This window comes from Microcebus murinus, chromosome 17, assembly GCF_040939455.1.
Source record: "Microcebus murinus isolate Inina chromosome 17, M.murinus_Inina_mat1.0, whole genome shotgun sequence".
Classification (NCBI taxonomy): domain Eukaryota; kingdom Metazoa; phylum Chordata; class Mammalia; order Primates; family Cheirogaleidae; genus Microcebus; species Microcebus murinus.
The window spans coordinates 55,859,830-55,872,313 of record NC_134120.1 but is presented as its reverse complement, the minus strand read 5'-3'; the positions used below and the strand labels follow the sequence as shown (position 1 = coordinate 55,872,313).

The 12,484-nt window shown below is 38.9% G+C and overlaps 1 pseudogene; it reads left to right on the top strand.

Moving 5' to 3' along the window:
* Nucleotides 1-11,622: 11,622 nt before the first annotated feature.
* LOC142861806 (uncharacterized) lies at nucleotides 11,623-11,709 on the top strand (annotated as a pseudogene).
* The last annotated feature ends 775 nt before the right edge of the window (nucleotides 11,710-12,484 follow it).

Here is a 12,484-nt window from a genome sequence, read left to right as displayed (position 1 = left end):
TTTACTTTATTTCTAATAAGTCAAAGTGCTTTGAGTTCCCCAGATGAAAGGCACTCCACGCCTTTCAAGGAGGCGCAGACTTCTTGTCATTTGGCGGGTGGAGGGCAGCTCCCTCCTCGGAGCCCCGCAAAGGAAACCCCAGCAAAGTAGCCACAGACTCGCAGTGCCAGCTGGGCCCAGATATTCACACTGTGTCACAGGTCACGTGTTTCAGCTGCTCTTTCTACGCCCCCCACGTAATCTCTGAAAAAAATAGAAGTCTTTTTGTGTGCCTGGGCGGGGTGGGGCCGGCGCCCGCAAATCCCCCTGCATGGATGCAAAGCTGGATGCAGTTGCCAGGGAGTTTTTTCAGCCTCTGCGGAAATTAAGGAGCTCATGGAAGGAGCTTATTCCCCATTTATGGTGAGTTCAAGTGGGACAATGGGACTGTGTGGCAAAGGATTAAGCAGCCAGCAACAAAAGCATCAGGACCTTTTAATCTGAAAATCAAAATTGTGCATCCAGGGAACCCCCCCCCCTCCCGAGGGAAGCAGGATGCCTGCATGAGGGATTTGTTTTTCCTTCTCTTGGTGGCGAAACTTTCTCAGTGTGCAGATATCACTGTTAACCTTTGGTGTGGGCTTTTTCCAAATCCAGGCTACATAACCTTCCCTCAGGATTCTATAAGACGCTGTGGGTGCTGCTGTCAGCCGCCCCGGGCCCATGGGGTGGGGTGGGGTGCTGAGCTGCCCTTAGAGGCAGGAGGGACGCCCTGCGGCCGCTCCAGGTGGGGCCGGGCTGCCATTCTCTCTGGCACAGTGGGGCCTTTGAAGACTGTGACAGGGATTAATTTTACTCACCAGTTCTCTTCTGGCCAGTTTCGTTTCTTCCAACTCCAGGAGCAGCCAACATATCAAAGTACAAGTGGGAATAGTAATTATATACACAGTTGTCTGATATGTATTCCAAAACCAAGTGTACACTCCTGCTAACTAACTACTTTGCTGGCTAGCCTCGAGCCGCTCCTCCCCCTTTTGTGTGTGCAAGTGCAGTGTTGTGTGTCGGGCGGCATTAAGTCTTACCGGGGGCATACACACCAGAGAGTCCTTCGGAGAGGCTTGAACTTATTTTTGTTTATTTTCATAAATTTAAAGGGTACAGAACAATTTTGTTACATGGATATATTGCATAGAGGTGAAGTCTGGACGTTCAGCATGTCCATCATTCGAATAATGTGTGTGTGCCCATTACATGGTTTCTCTCCCTCCCGAGTCTCCGCTGCCCATCGCGCCATGCGCTACGCCCACGTGCACACGCTATTTAGCTCCCACTTGCAAGTGAGAACGTGCGCCATTTGACTTTCTGCTTTCTGAGTTTCACTTACGATAGTGGCCTCCCTTAGCTTATTTAGAGGCAACATCTGCTTTTACACCTTCAGTGAGCAGCACACAGGATGCGCCTCCCACGCGCTTTGCCAGCCTGGAAGTCTAAAGCGCATCTCTCCGGAGTTAGAGAAGTGGAGCCAGCAAGGCAGAAAGAGCCCGCGGTGCCTGATGATCAGTGTTCAGAGGTTTGTTTCAAAGGACATGAGGGGCTGCTCCCCGCCCTGTGAGCAGGCGTCTGCTGAAAAGACCCAGGTGGCATCTAAGCGCCGCCCTGAGGGCCCAGAGCAACCTGGCAAGCAAGCTGCTGTGCGCAAAGTCTGCCCGGTGCCTTTGGGAGAAGAGATTCTTCTTGCGAGAGGACGTGGGCTCCGAGCTCCTGGCTTCACTGCAGGAATCATGGCTCCATTTGTGCCCTGGTTCTGCTGTCGCCACCAGGAAGAGCACAAAGCCGGACTGTCACCTTCTGTTTGGGCTGTCTGCCCTGGAGCCTCGCATGCCACACCTTGAGAGACCTACAGACGGCACCAAAGCCACCGCTATCTGGGAGGTGACTTCGGAGACGGCTGCGTCATTCCAGTCGACGTCACATCCTGCTCTAGAGGCGCAGAGCCCTCACCTTGTCTCCATTGGACCCGACAACATCCTGGGAGAAAGAGCAAGACAGACATAGCTGACTCCATAAAAGGACATAAAATCTCACGTGATTTAAGTAACCTCCAACATGACAGAGGATCCCTGCAGTTGCTTGGAATTTGAATACAACCTTTCTCCTTCAGTTCTATTGGTCTTTTCATTAAAATTTTGAATTATATGGATTGGTGGGAAATTGTTTCTCAAATCACACAACACTACAATTAAGTAATACCATTGTGTTCCAAAATAGGTTATTTTTGTTCAAATAAAAGGAAAACAGATGGTAATAAACTTATCTAACTTATTACTCCAAGAGCTGTTTTAGCCTAGAGGCAGCCTGTATCACAAAGGCAAAGCTATTCCCACTTCCCCTCCCTTTCCCTTCCCTTCTCCTCACTGCTTCTCTCCTGCCCTCCCTTTCTCTCCCATCCCTTCTCCCCGTCCCCTCCTCCCTTCTCCCCTCCCCTCCCCTCCCCCTCGGTTCCTTCACCTCCTCATTCTGGCTGCAGATGATCATCAGGACAATTTCCCAATAAGCTCAGATGAAGGATCAGAATTCTCAGCACAGCACCTCAGGCAGCTGTTTGCAATGTTTGGAGTTAGCCCAAGAAATGACAAAGCCAATTTTAATATTTTAAAATTGCTGATTAGGTAACACATTAGCAAGGCTTACAAAATCATAAAGTGTAAAATATTATGATCAAAACCTTCTTGCGATCACATTCCCATCTCCAAATTCCTTCCTCCTCCAAATTTGAACAAAGTTAACAAGTAACCACAATTACTGGTTTCTTGTATATCATCTCAGAGATTTTCTTCATGCTTGTACAAGAAAATACAAACATGTATTTCTCCCTATTCAAGTGTTATATATACTGTCTATTCCTATATAGCAATATATCTTAGAGATTTTTCCATGTCAGTACAGATAGAGTGTTCTCATTCTTTCTGGAATTTCATTGTATTAATGCACCATACATAGTATATTTAATCAGTTCTCTACTAATAGACATTTGGGATGTTTATTGCAGTTACATTGATGTGTTAAATACCTTTTTACATATATTATTTCCTGTGTGTATCAATACATTATTAATAATATATAGAATGCATTCCTGGAAGTAGAATTTCTGAATGAAAAGACAGATGTACTTTAATTTACCTGGGATTTCCAGACAGTTATCCTCAGCTGTTTGACCTATTTACAAACCTGCCAATTCTAAATGAAAATGTCCTTTCCCCAAGACCTATTTCCCTGTTTCCGTCTTCTCCACTTTCAAACTCATTAATGGACTAACGGATGAGAGATAACGTGCCGCTAAGGAGAAGTGGGCTTTGGGGTCACACCCTGGACATCCCAAGCTTGACATTAGGAGGGTACGCATCTGCCTGTCCCCACCAGCGCTCAGTGCACAGGTGTGGGCCCAAAGGGCGAGGTCCCCACCCACGGGAGAGAGGAGGGCCCTTCTTGGCGGGAGCAGCCCGGTGCGGAGCAGAGCTCTCTGTGCGGAGCAGAGCTCTCTGTGCGTCTTGTTGGAAATGGAACACGTCGCGTGCGGCAGGACCACAGGCACAGGTGGAGGGCGCTGGGAGGAGACACTTAGGAAGGAGTCAGATTATGGAGGGTCTCAAGTGCCCAGGGAAGGAGTTTGGACTTTGTTCTGCAGGTTGTGGACGACATGGCCAGTTACTGAGCAGAAAATCAGTATCTCAATTTCCCCAACTGCCAGTGCTGTGTGCACTGCCGTGTGCCCTGAACATGACACACAAATTCATACTAACAAGCAGCACATAGTGAACAGTCAGTCACTAAAAATAACATTCGTTCCTGAGAAGGCTGGAGAGCCGCAGATTGTTTGTGACATATTATAGTTGGCAGTGTGTGGTCCAAAGGCTGGCATTTGAGCTGTCTCCCCAGGCGCCAGCTCCGGCCCTGGGTTGCAGACCCTGCCTCACTCCCCAATGGGATTTGAAAGAGTTTGCTTTCCAGGATCGAGACTGGGGGAGAGGAGGTGGAATCTGCTGTCACCCCAAACTGGGACCAGTTAGAGGGCAGAGAGGTTGCCCATAAACCCCACCTCTCTCAAAAGGGATTCGCTAGGTTAGTAGAAAAAAGAAAGCAGAGAAAGAGAGAGAAATTAGACCGACTAAAGCCTAGAAAAATTAGAGGTTTCCAGATTTCCAGATTTTATTTTCCTGGTCATTCTTATTAAAGGTGGTGAAGTCCAAAATTCATTGATATTTCCTATTTTCATAGATATTCAGACCATGTCACCAAGAAAAGAAATAAGTGTCCTTTAATATAAAGTCATGTGGCACTTAACAGTGTGGACACATTCTGAGAAATGTGTCATTAGGTGATTCTGTCATCGTGTGAATGTCGAGTGCACTTACACAAACCTAGGTGTGCAGCCTGCTGCACACCTGGCCTACATGGCATGGCCTGCCACTCCAGGGACAACTGCTCAGCGTGTTACTGTGCTGGATCCTGCAGGCAATCACAACACAGCGGTGTGTATTTGTGTAGCCAAACATATCCAAACATTAAAAAGATATAGTGAAGATACAGTATTATGGTCATATGGGATTGCCATCGTACATACGGCCCATTGCTGACTGAAATGTCATTGTGTGGTGCACGATTGTATTTCAAACCTAAATATAAATAGCTTTTGCATTGGCTATTTGAATTATTTCTGTGTTATATGCTTCTTGTTAGCTTCTTGTAGCTCAAGTCGACAAATGTATGTTGACTTCTTACTGTGAGCAGGCAGGAGAAGAAGGCAGGGGTTTCCTTAATATTTTTTGAACCCACATATTCATTTGTTGTGCCTCTAATTAAAGGGGGGGGATCCTCTGGTCCCTGTCTTAAGGGATTACATGTGAAAATATTTTATGAGCTTGACTTTCTTATGTAAAATATCAGCTTTGTGACATTTCCACCTATTAGTGAAAATGAACATGTTTTATTTACTAAAAGTTTAGAATCACAGAAGTGGATTTTATTTACCCAAATTATAAGAAGAAATATACGAGCAGAGTCACACGAGTCACCTGGATTATTTTGATTGACGTTTGAACATCCTGATGTGTGTGAACAGGTGTGTCGCCCTGTGTGTTTGTCTCAAGACCCACAGAGCAGAGAGTTGGCACTCGGCGGCTCCCCGTCCCAGGGGTTCGTCTTCACTTCCATTTGTTCCTGCCCTCTTTTACCCTAAGAAGACAGATGGGCTCCCCACTCCTGCTTTGCCAGAGATTGTTACACTGATTCTCAGCAATTCCCAGAGCTCCGAGTCCCTCGGCTCTCGCAGCTGACGGCGAGGGCTCCCTGGGTGGATGAGTCTGTGAGAAGTTGGCCTTCAATATTAGCATAATGAATAGGGTTTAATGTGATTCTATAAAGCCATCCAACCAGGAAAAGTTGGCTTAGATACAAGAAGGAGTTTTCAGTGAGTTCTCATTTACATATAATTTTCCAACTGCATTTCCATAGCAACACAGAAACCCAGTGGCTTGCTCAATAGTTGAATTTAAACAATTGAATTAAAAATTATTCCCTTGTCAATTTTAAGTAGTCTGTACCAACCACATACCAGTCTTCCTGGGCCTCACTATTTTTTTCAAGGGCATAATGTCAAGTTTTCAGATGGACGTGAGATCAGGTGTGGGTCTGTTCCGTCACAGTGTGTTCCTTAACGCGCGCTGCTCATAGTCTCAGCCGCCCACGCATGTGTTAGCTTCTAGAATGCAGAAGACTCAGCAAACATGTCCTCGATCGCCATGTGGTCCTACAAACTATTGAAAATACTCTTTTTCAGAAGCCCAACCTTACTGCGTTTCCCGAGGTTCCGCAGCAGCCAGTGCCTTTTGTAGGAGCCACACAACCGACTAGAGTGAGTGCCACACATTGGTACCGAAGTTTGAGCTAGACAGGAACCTTGACACTGCATTTCTCTTGCATACATTTAATTCCCATCAGCACAGTACTCTTTTGTGCACAGTACTGTTTTATTAGCATCCAGAGCAATCAAAGGGCAAAGTTATGCCCATTTTTAGGCGAGAATCTCTTGCGATCACCGTTCCCATGGGGCCTTGCAGCAGCTGCTTCTCCCTGGCAGGACATAAGGGGCCGTGTGCTTTTATGCTAAAGGTGTTTCTTCTTTCCTTTATTTTTTAAGCAAAAACGTACACAAACACCCAAACATGCACTGTAAAAGACAAAAAAGTTAACATTTAGTCATTTTTTGTTCTCAATTTTATTAAAATGAAATATGTAGAAGATGAAGTTGCACCCATCTTTGACACCCAAGCACAAACGTCCTCACCACCTGTTCAGAGAACAACTGTCACAAATTTACAATTTTGGCGAGTGTCCCTCTAGTTCATATTTTTTTATATTGTATTGTATATATATCCATAAATAATATGTGGGACTGTTCTCTGTGTTTTTAGATTATATATAAATAATAGTATCATCCTGGAAAAACTCAGCATTGTATTTTCAAAATTAATTTATTTTTATTCTCATAATCAATATGTAGCTGAATTTTAAAATTTAATCTCTGTCTTTTAAATGAGTTAAATTATTACTTAACATTAATTACTTAATGTGACTACTGAATATATTTGTACTTATTTCTGCAATTGTATAAATAAAGAAATGTTTGAGCTGGATCATTTGATATAATAATATTTCTTGAATATGTGGGACTTTAAAAAATGAGAAATGTACAGGCTTGAAATACCAACTGGTGCCCGGTTTTAGTGATTTTACAAGAACTATTGGTGAATTGTTCTTTTCCAATGTAAACATTTAGTGCTATACATTTCCTACCCAGCACTGTTCCAGCTGTATCTTACACATTTTGGTATGTTATAGTTTTGTTTTCATTCAGCTCAATGTATTATTTGAAAATTTTTCCTTGAGATTTCTTCTTCAACCCATGGATTATTTAGAAGTGTGTTGTTTAGTTTCTAAGAGTTTGAAGATAGTCCTGTTATTTTCCTGTTACTGATTTCTAGTTTGATTCCATTACAGTCAGAGAACACACTGTGCGACTTCAGCTCTATGGTTTCTCTTGGTGTCTCGGTCTGTTTTGTGCTGCTGTGACAAAACACCACAGACTGGGTAATACATAATAAACAGAAATTTATTGGCTCACAGGTCTGGAGGCTGGAAAGATCAAGATCAAGGTGCTGATGTCTGGCAAGGATCTTCTTGCAGCATCTTAACGTGGCAGAAGGCATCACATGGTGGAAGGGAAGAGAGAGAAAAAAGGGGCTAAACTTGTCCTTTTATAAGAAACCCACTCCTGTGATGATAGCATTAATCCATTCATGAGAATGGTGCCCTCGATAACCTAAATACCTCCCATTAGGAGCCACCTCAAAACACCCCTGCACTGGAGATTAAGTTTCCAACACATGGACTTTGGGGAACACATTCAAACCACAGCACTTGGTAATTGTTTTGTGAGCATCTGGAAAGAATATATAGTCTGCTGTTATTGGGTGACATGTTCTATAAATATTGGTTATATCTTATTGTTCAACAGCATTACCAAGTTGTTCTACATCTTTTCTGAGTTTTTGTCTAGTTGTTCTAACAGTCGTTGAGAGAGGTGTTGAGACCTCCACTATAATTTTAGACTTACCTATTTCTCCTTTCAGTTCTATCAGTTTTTGTTTCACATATTTTGCATAAACATCTGGGATTGCTTTGTTTTCTTGGTGTATTCATCCTTTGTCATTATATAATGTCCTTCTCTGAACCTGGTAATTTTCTTTACTCTGAAGTGTACACTATCTGATTTATAAGAGGCTCTTGCTTTCTTTTAAACTTAATTAATGTGTGCATGGTATATCTTTTTACATACTTTTATTTTCAACCTACTTGAATTGTTATAATTGAAGAGAGTTTTTAGGCAGCATATATTTGGGTAATTTTAAAGATCAACTCTGTTAATCTCTGCCTTTTAATTGGTATATTTAAATAATTTACATCTATTGTAATTACCGATATATTAAAGTATAAGTTTGCCTTTTTATTTTTTTGTTTTCTGTTTTCTCTGTTTTTGTTTCTCTCTTTTTTCTTTTTCTTGCCTATCTATGGGTTACTTATATTCTTAAAATAATTTCATTTTGATTTATATGTAATGTTTTTAGTGTATCTCTTTTTATAGATTCTTAGTGATTTCTCTAAGTATTATATTATATATATATGACTCATCACAGTTTATTGGTGTTGACATTTTATCAATTTGAGTGAAGTATAAAAACCTTACTTCCTTCTAAATATCTTTAACTACCCCATTTATAAGATAATTGTCTTAAATATTTCTTAGACATACATTGAGAACTACATCAAAAATGTTACAATTTATGCCTCAAAATCAAACATAATTTAGAAGAGGAGAAGAAAGTCTATTTACATGTATTTTTGCTTTTTCCACATGTTTTCATCCTTCCTAATATTCCCTAGATTCCTTCTTCCATAATTTCCTTTCAGTTTTCAAGAAATTCCATTAGCCATTCTTTTAGGATAGTTCTACTGCTGAAAAACTCTCTTAGTTTTTCTTCATCTGAGGCTCAGCTAATTTCCTCTTTAATCTTGAAGGCTATTTTTGCTACATATAAGACTTTGGGTTGACAGTTCTTTTCCTCTAGCACTTGAAAAATCTGTGCCACTTCTGGTTTCCATGATTTCTGATGAGAATTCTGTGCCATTCAAATTATATTTCCCTTTCTCTCTTGGTATTTTAAAGATCTTTTCTTTCAGAAGTTTGAGTTATGTTGTGCCTTGTCATCTATATTTTTGTGGTTTTATTGTTTGGAATTCACTCCACTTCTTGAATCTTTAGGTTTATATTTTTTGCCAAATTTGGGAAATTTTTAGTCATTACTTGTTTGAATACCTCTTCAGCACAAATATTAAATCTTTTGTTATTAGTACCACATATCCTTGAGGCTCTGTTCATTTTGTTCTTCAAAACAAAAGTGTTTCTCTCTGTTGCTAGAATCGAGTAATTTATATTGTTCTATCTTTAAGTTGTCTGGTTCTTTCTTTTGTCTTCTCCATTTTCCTGCTGAACTCACTTGTTAAGATTTTCATTTCAGTTATTATATATTTCAGGTCTAAAATTTCCATTTGTTTCTTCTTTATTTCTTTGTATTTCTTATATTTATTTGTAGACATTTTTTATTTTTTGTTTCAAACATGTTCATAATTACCTATTGAAACATTTTTTAACAGTGGCTGCTGTAAAATCTTTATTAGATAATTTCAGTGTCATCTCAGTGTTGTTAACTGTTAATTGTCTTTCTTTCAGTCAAGTTGAGATTTTCCTGGCTCATGGTATGATGAATGATTTTCAGCTATATCTTGGACATTTTGAGTATTGTGTTACAAGATTCTTAATCTTATTTAAATCTTCTGTTATAGCAAGTGTGCATGTGTGTATAAATATACATTTGAATAATTAATCATGCCATGCTATTATTGTCATTCATTTTGTTTCTATGTATAAGACCCACAACACATTGATATTTTTGCCTTGATGTTGTTATCTTTTAAAGATATTAAAGATAAGAAAAATGTCTATTTTATTTAACTTTAATTATTTCTAACACACTTCTTTTCTTTGTTTACATGCAAATTTCCTTGCTATCCAACACTTTCTTTCTTCAAAAAAAACTTTCTTTAATCTTTTTTGATAGTAAATTTCTTTCAGCATTTGTTTGTGTAAAAACTTCATTCTGTAAGATGTTTTCACTAGATATAGAATTCTGGGTTGATTGATTTTTATTTGAATACTTTGGCTTGGTTAATTTCTGATGAGAAGTTGTCTATAATTCTTACTTTTTTCCTCTGTAAGTTATTTTTTTTAATTTTCTGGCTGCCTTCAAGATTTTCTCTTTTATCTTTGGTTTTCTGCATTTTGATGATGTTGTACCCAGGTATTATTTTTTAATCTTGCTTCAGTTTCCTTGAGCTTCTTCAACCTGTAGTTAGTTGACTCATTAATTAAAAAAAAATTCTCAGCCAGTGTCTCTTTAAATGTTTCTCCTGCCCATTTTCTCTCTCTATCTCAACTCTCTCAACTCCAATTGTATGTATTTTATATCATCCCATAGCTCCTGTACATTTTGTCTACTTTTTCTTTCTTCTTTCTTTATGTTTCACTTTTTATAATTTCTATTTACCTATCTTTAGGTTCACTGATGCTTTATTTTGATATGTCCAGTTTTCTGATAAGCCCATTGAAGGAGTTCTTCATCTCTGTTCTTAGTTTTTTATTTCTATTAATAACATTTTCACTTGACTCTTCTTATAGTGTACATCTCTCTGCTGAAATCCCTGATCTGTTCATGCATGTTGTCTACCTGTTATACTAGATGCTTTGACATATTTCACATCTGTATTTAAATATTTGTTTATTAAAATATTTAACATATTGGTTATGTTAGTGCCAACATATTGGCCATTTCTGGGTCAGGTTCTGTGAGCTGCTTATTATCATTGCTACAGCTTAATGTGGTAGTGTAATGCTGGCCATCAAGAAAGAAAGAAAAAGCAGTGTGAAGATTGAAAAGAAAGAGATAAACCTATCAGTATTTTAAGACACTATGATCATAGAAAATTCAACAATACTCAGAAGACAATAAGATAGCAAACTTCAAAAGTTCAAATTTCAAAAATCAATAGCATTTTTCAAGGTGATCAACAGTTAACTAGAAAACATTATTTAAAAAATTCCACTCACAATGGCAACATTATCTGTAAAACATCAGGAATTAACAAATAATGAATAAAAGCTGTTTGGAAAACATGTTAAAACTTAATTCAACTTTGTAAAACAGAATCTGAATAAATAGAGAGTTAACTATGTTCTTGGATAGATTGACTAATTTTTTGAAGATATTAATTCTCCCAACATCATTCCATAATTTCAACACATCATCAATCAAATGCCAGATACATTTTTTAAAACTTATTCTAAAATGTATCGACATAATATTCTAATATTTAATGGTCTGTGAAGAGTTAAGTCAACTTTAAAAAATAGGAGCACAGAGTGAGATCTTGTTCTAGGAGCTATTAAGATAAGCTTCAAAGACATAGTAATCAAAGCAATATGGCCCTGGTCAAGAACAGACAAGTAGGCCAATTAAATGGCACAGAGGACCCCAGACAAGATCCTTGTATATGCAGGACATTAATCTATAATAAAGGGAGGAGTATAGCTCAACAGAGAAAGGATGATTAAGTAGATCACTTTAGTGGTGTACTGGTAAACCAGTTCTCCAAAGGGGGAAGAAAAAAGACCTGATTTATAGCATTTGCTGATTTCCATAGTATAAAAACTCCCATGATGGTTGATTTAAAACTACTGATAATTGCAAATTCCTCAACATTTAACAATCAGCTCTTGTCACCCAGTCTAAGCTGCTTCAGCATATCACTGAGCGGCTTTTTTATGGAGAAAAATAAAACTGAATTCTTACCCAAAATCATTTACAAAGGTGGGCAAAAGACCTAAAAATGGAGGCATAAACTATAAAATAATCAAATAGTGTAGGAGATATGGATTACTGAGGGGGAAGGGATCATCAAACATAACCTTAGATGCTTCGTAGTTCACAAGCGCAATGATTGGGTTTTCATGCCATTGTGCAAGATGTGCCTCCCTCAAATCTTGTTACCCATCAGACATGAAATGAAACAAAGTAAAACGGAGCATAACCTTAAAAGCAAAAAGCACAATGACTCTATTAAAATTAAAGATGTATGCCAACAAAGGACTCCACAGACAAAACAAACAGTTGTCAGAGGATGAGAGGAGATAATTGCAATGAATAAACTAAAAAGAAACTGATATCTGTGCTCACCAGGAATCTGCCAAAAATAAGTAAAAGACTGAACCCAATAGAAAAATGGGCAAATGATGTAAGCAAGTAATTAATTCAAGGAAGAGGCCAAACATATAAAAAGATATTCAAAATTATTACTGATTAAGAAACCATGAACTGAAGTGATCATAAGACTTCACTTTGCACTTAAATGAGAAGCATCGATTGAAAAAGTGGGAAAGTGCAAATGTTGGTAGAGATGTAGGAATATAGAAACCTCTTGTGTTATTGGTGGGAATATAGCCAGGACAGCCACTTTGGAGATCAATCTGGAAGTACTTAGTCAACCTAAGTATATTTATACCCAATGACTCAGCAATCCCAAATATTCTTACACAGTTCTACAAAATGACATGCATGACAATATTTTTTTGCATAGTAATAAGAGACAAAATACGTGGTGACTGCCTAGGTGAATGGACAAGTACAGCAACATGGGTACGTATTAAAAACAGCGCCGAGTCAAAAAAGCAAGAAACACCGTGAGATGTATAGCACAATCCCTTTGTGTAAGCTAAAAATGTATGCACACAAAAGATCATCCTTTTTAAATAAGGACACATAAAAATAATCAGATA